Source organism: Mus pahari, chromosome 4, assembly GCF_900095145.1.
Source record: "Mus pahari chromosome 4, PAHARI_EIJ_v1.1, whole genome shotgun sequence".
Lineage (NCBI taxonomy): Eukaryota > Metazoa > Chordata > Mammalia > Rodentia > Muridae > Mus > Mus pahari.
This window is the reverse complement of record NC_034593.1, coordinates 86,688,498-86,694,497: the sequence shown is the minus strand read 5'-3', so window position 1 is coordinate 86,694,497 and position 6,000 is coordinate 86,688,498.

Here is a 6,000-nt window from a genome sequence, read left to right as displayed (position 1 = left end):
GAGAGGGAGAGGGAGAGGGAGAGAGGGAGGGAGGGAGGGAGGAATGACTCAGGGTTTAAAAGCACTGACTGCCCCTCTGGAGAACCCAAGTTTAACTCACAGCTTCCACTTGGCTGCTCACAACTGTCTTTAATCCAGCTCCAAGTGATCTGACACCCTCACACAAACATACATGCAGGCAAAACAACAATGCACATAGAATAAAAATAGGTTATTTTTTTAAAGGCTGCAAATCATGGGTTGGGGCACAGGGCTTTAATTGTGACACTCGGGAGGCAGAGACAGGTGCATGTCTGGAAGTTCTAGGCCAACCTGGCCTACATAACGAGACTGTCTCAAGACAAAACTTCAAGACAGCTGATTCTTACTCATGGTTGGGCAGAAAGAAGTGTGTGAAGTGAGAGAAGAACACTGTGATTGGAGGATGTAACTTGTCTCTGGTCCCTCATAGCTTACCCCACACTATCTGACGTATGGCTCAAGTACCTGTCCGCCAGTGCCTCTCTGAGCCTTCAGATAGTAAAATACCACATCCTTTGCAGTTCTCTGCGATTTCTCCAAACACTTAACTGGAACCTTGGAGGTGCTAAGCATATGAATAGTTTTTACCAACTCTGTAGTGCCTGCCTCTTAACTAAGCTCCTCCAAGGAGGTGTGAACCATATTATCACATGGCCTAACAGTTTAGGGACTTCAGAAATCTTTTTTTTTTAAATGCAAAAAAGCATTTATTAAATAAATTCCTGCATGCAAGGGCCCAATTCCCTCGGATTGGAAGGACTGACTTCAGAAATCATAAAGAGTGAGTGTAATTTCTGTAATGGGAGGCTGAGGCAGGAGAATTGCTAGAAGTTCAAGGCCAGTTTGGAAAAGAGTGAACTGTTGTCTTAAAACAGGAATTCAAAAGAAGGATGGCAGACGGAGAGGCAGTGTCTCAGTTTGGAGAGCACTGCCTAGCATGAATAAAGTCCTGGCTTCAATCTCCAGCACCAAAGTCGACCTGTTGGCCTATGCCTGTCATGCTTGCACTTGGGAGATGGGAGGGAGGCAAAGAGTCAGAAGTTCAAGGGCATCCTCTGAGTCCTAGGGCAGCCTGGTCTACAAACAAACAAACAAACAAACAAAGTATATGATTAAAATAAAATACATCCATGAAATATTTTAGCTTCTAGATTCTAGTCTAATCCGCTAATGTAACTTAGGTTGGCTTTGAAAAAGTAGCGATTCCCCTGCCTCCACCTCCCAACCACTATAATAACAAAGATAAGGCACTTTTTTTTTTTTTTTTTTTTTTTAATATAGCAGTGGTTTTCAACCCTCCTAATGCTACAACCCTTTAATACAGTTCCTCATGTTGTGGTGACCCCCAACCATAAAATTATTTTTGTTGCTACTTCATAGCTGTAATTTTGCTATTGTTATGAACCGTAACGGAAATGTCTGTGTTTTTGGTCTTAGGCAACCTCTGTAACAGGGTCGTTCAATACCCACGGGGGTCGGGACCCACAAGTTGAGAACTGCTGGCGCAGCCCTCTGTGCACCCTTCTGATTGTCTGTAGATTTGGCTGTGACAGAAGCAGGACTGTGGATTTCCTCAGGAAGAGAAAATAAACCCCCAACATGGCCTCTTTCTGTTTCAGATGACTTAATTTTAGCACAGGGCCTTCCAGATCTCATCTAGACTAGGGTGAAGCAGAAGAGAGACCGGAGACTGATTAACTTAACTTAAAAAGACATAAAGAATTGTTTTCATTGTATGTGTATAAGTATTTTGCCTGCACGTATGCATAAGTACCATGTACATGACTGGTGCCTAAAGAAACGTATTGTTTGTATGCTACTAAAAGTAATAAACAAATAAAAAACAAACAAACATTGACTGGCTATGGTGTGAATTGGATTTCCTGAAACTAGTGATGCACACCTTTAATCCCAGCACTCTGAAGGCAGAGGCAGTTGGATCTCTCTAAGTTTGAGCTCCAGGAAAGCCAGGGCTACACAGAGAGACCCTGTCTCGAAACAACAACTACATGTGTATTTGATAAGTCTGTGATGGTTTGCCTTTACATGGAGTCCCAGTAGGCAGGAGGTGGAGGCAGGGGGATCACCTCTTGTTGGCAGCCAACCTAAGCTAAGCTTCAGAGTGGGCTCCAGGCTACAGTGTAAGACCTTGATTAAAACAAACAAATATGTACGTATGACTTAGGTAAATGCTTGAAGGTAGGAGATGCTCTATATCAAAGACAGGTCTGTGTGGTGCACACTTCTAATCCCAGCACTCAGGAGGCAGAGGCAGGAGAAACTGTGAGTTCCAGGCCAGCCTTGCCCACAGTGTAAGTCTTTAAAACAGGGTTGGCAGTGACTGGGGAGAACTGGGGAGGATCACTGAAGGTGGAGATTATGTGTTCAAGCCAAGGTAGAAATGTCTCACTCCCAAATGAGACGTAATGTAGTTAAGAATTACATTACGTGGAGTTGGAGAGACAGTTCAGGGATTAAGAGCATTGCTGCTCAAGCAGAAGACAGAAGCTGAGTTCCCATAGACAACTGTGTTGTTCCAGCATACAACCAGTGACCTCTGCTGAATAGACCCTCAGTGGAATTGCATTCACATTCATAAACTCACATTCAAGACGTCCACAAATTTTAAAGAAAATATTTTAAGCCAGGTGTGGTGGCGCACGCCTTTAATCCCAACACTCAGGAGGCAGAGGCAGGTGGATTTCTGAGTTCGAGGCCAGCCTGGTCAACAAAGTGAGTTCCAGGACAGAGAAACCCAGTCTCGAAAAACCAAAAATAAATAAATAAATAAATAAATAAATAAATAAATAAATAAATAAATAAATTCTTTTTTAAATCATCAAGATAAATATAAAAATGTTTCAAATAAAAACTTTTTAAAAATTACTCTATGTGACGTGCATTCGTTCAGAAAGCAGCCCTCCTCAGGCCCCTCTCCTGAACAGTTCTCAGCTCCCAGTGCTTTCATCCGGGCGTCCTGGTGCGCTCTCTATTGCTGGGATAAGCCGGTGACCAAAAGCCACTTAGGAAAGAAAGGGTTTCTTTCAGCTTACCTTTATAGTCCATCACTGGGGGAGGGCAGGGCAGGAAGCTGGAGGGAAGACTCAAGCAGAGGGCATGAAGGAACAGTGCTGACCGCTTCTTCCCCATGGCTTGCTCAGTCTGCCTTTTTTTGTTTGTTTGTTTGTTTGTTTGTTTCGAGATAGGGCTCCTCTGTGTAGCCCTGGCTGTCCTGGAACTTACTCTGTAGACCAGGCTGGCCTAGAACTCAGAAATCCACCTGCCTCTGCCTCCTGAGTGCTGGGATTAAAGGTGTGCCACCATGCCCGGCTCAGTCTGCTTTCTTATAGCACTCAGGAACACTTGGCCAGGGCTGGCATTGCCCACAATGGGCTGAGCCTTCCCACATCAGTTATAATCAAGAAGATGTTCCACCGACTTGCACACAGGTCAATCCGATGGAGGCATTTTCTCAATTGAGGTTTGTCCTTCCCGTTTGACTCTGGATTGTGTCAAGTTGACAAGAACTAACCACTACATCCGTTTGCTTTGTTTTGTTTTTACTTTTTTCTTTGCTGATGCTAGATTAGGTTAATGCCTCATTCTAGGAATGGGCTAAAATGCATCTCTGTCCATTTCTTGATATTTCTCATTTGATGTGTTTTGTTTGTTTTAGATAGGGGCTCACTATGTGGCCCAGGCTAGCCTGGAACTTTAAATTCTGTCTGCTAAAGAAAAGAAGAAAACAAAACTATATATGTGTATGTATGAAATAAAACATATTAGCTTGGGACCTTGTATGGTGGCACAGGCCTTTAATCCCAGATAGAGGCAGGAAGCTGTCTGTGTATCCCTGGCTGTCCTAGAACTCACATTTGTAGACCAGGCTAGCCTTGAACTTATAGAGATTCACTTGCCTCTGCCTCCGCAGTGCTGTGATTAAAGGCGTCCAGTTTGCTCTTTTTCAATGAGGGTCACTTCTGAGTGTCAGGGGAGCTCCTTTATGGTTGAAATGATCATGAGTTCTAAAGGTGGGTGCTTTGCTCACCTGGATATATGTCCAGTGACAGAGTCCACAGCGAACCCGTAAGATGAGCAGTGCTCTCTGCGCTTTTAAGCATCTGCAGCAAAAATTCAGCAATGGTTTCAGCCAATGACTGAGCAGGCCTCAAGTCCAACCAGAAAATCGTTGGTTACTCCCTAAATAGCCACGGCACTATTGTAGTAGTGTCTGCATCTTACTTAGAAGGTCAGTGTTGTAGATGCAGGGTCCAGCATGAGACCTTGGATTGTTATTGCTTTCTCAGTGGCCTGCCTGCTGCCTCCTGGCACTATCGAAGCTAGAAGTTTGCTGCTCAGTTCTAGATTGATGTCCCCAGGCTGTGCAACCAGGATGTACGACGTCTTCAGTATTGCGGTGTGACCAAGAGCCTCGGCAGTGTCTGCATCACTGGGGTGGAGTGGAGGCTCAGACAAGCTTTAGAAATGGATTTTTCTCACTGGGTGATGGTGGTGCACACCTTTAATCCCAGCACTCAGGAAGCAGACGCTGGTGGATCTCTGAATTTGAGGCCAGCCTGGTCTAGACAGTGAATTCCAGAAGAGCCACAAAAGCTGTCAGAAAGGAAGGAAGGAAGGAAGGAAGGAAGGAAGGAAGGAAGGAAGGAAGGAAGGAAGGAAAGAAGAAAAGAAAAGAAAAGAAAAGAAAAGAAAAGAAAAGAAAAGAAAAGAAAAGCAGAGTTGTCAGTCTTCTTTGAATAACTTTTTAGTCATTAGCGCCACCTGCTGATAATTTGTGAAAGTCAGAATTACTGGTCACAGGTGTGTGTGTGTGTGTGTGTGTGTGTGTGTGTGTGTGTACTCAGTTTTTGTTTTTTTAAAAAAACTGTAGACCCTTTCATTCGATATGATTTTGAGAATGGCACTCTGGAGAAGGAAAATGGATCTTGTGATAAGAGCAAAGTAGCAAGCAGAGCCGGGAGTGGTGGTGCACGCCTTTAATCCCAGCACTCGGGAGGCAGAGGCAGGCCTGGTCTCCATAGTGAGCTCCAGGACAGCCAGGGCTACACAGAGAAACCCTGTCTTGAAAAGCCACGTAAGGGCTGGTGAGATGGCTCAGTGGGTAAGAGCCCCTGACTGCTTTTCTGAAGATCCAGAGTTCAAATCCCAGCAACCACATGGTGGCTCACAACCATCCTTAACAAGATCTGACTCCCTCTTCTGGATAATAAATTAATTAATTTAAAAAAAAAAAAAAAAAAAAGGCCACATAGAGTAACTGTTCTATTTTCTTTCCCTGCCATTCTGTGATTTTCCTAAGTTTGTTTGAATGCCCCGGTTTTGTTTTGTTTTTTTCTAGCTCATTCTTGGATGCTTCTTGTTTTTGTTTTGTTTGTTTTGTTTTGAGATGGTATTTCTCTGTGTAGCCCAGGCTGGCCTGGACCTCACTCTCTAGACCAGGCTGGCCTGGTTCTCACAGAGCTCTGCCTTCCTTTGCCTCCTGAGTTTTGTGATCAGAGGTGTGGTGCCACGCCCACTCCAGTAGTCTAGGTCTAAAAACCTGGAAGCAGTCCTGAGGCAAATGAGTTTCAAAAGAAACTCAGCCTCCTGGAACCTTGCATTCTCATGGCTAGGGGTGCCCCAGATTTGTCCCTGCAATATCTTGGAGGGTCCTGCATGCTTTCTTACAGTATTTTACTGGATAAGAGTTAGAAATCTCAGGGCAAGCTTAGCAAAGCATACCTTTAGAATCTTCATTTCATCCAAGTTACTCTCATATACAAGTATTGACCAAGGCCTAGTAAATAGGGGGGTTGTGGTATTGCATTATTCATGAGAAGGTCTGCTAGAGCAGAACCCCCTGGTGCTAGCTCTCACAAGGCTCAAAGGAGTAGCACAAATTGTGACTAGGGTATGAAATCCTTACCTGTCATTACCTGACCCCAGGCAGAGCTGTTCTACCTTACTGTAAACATTACC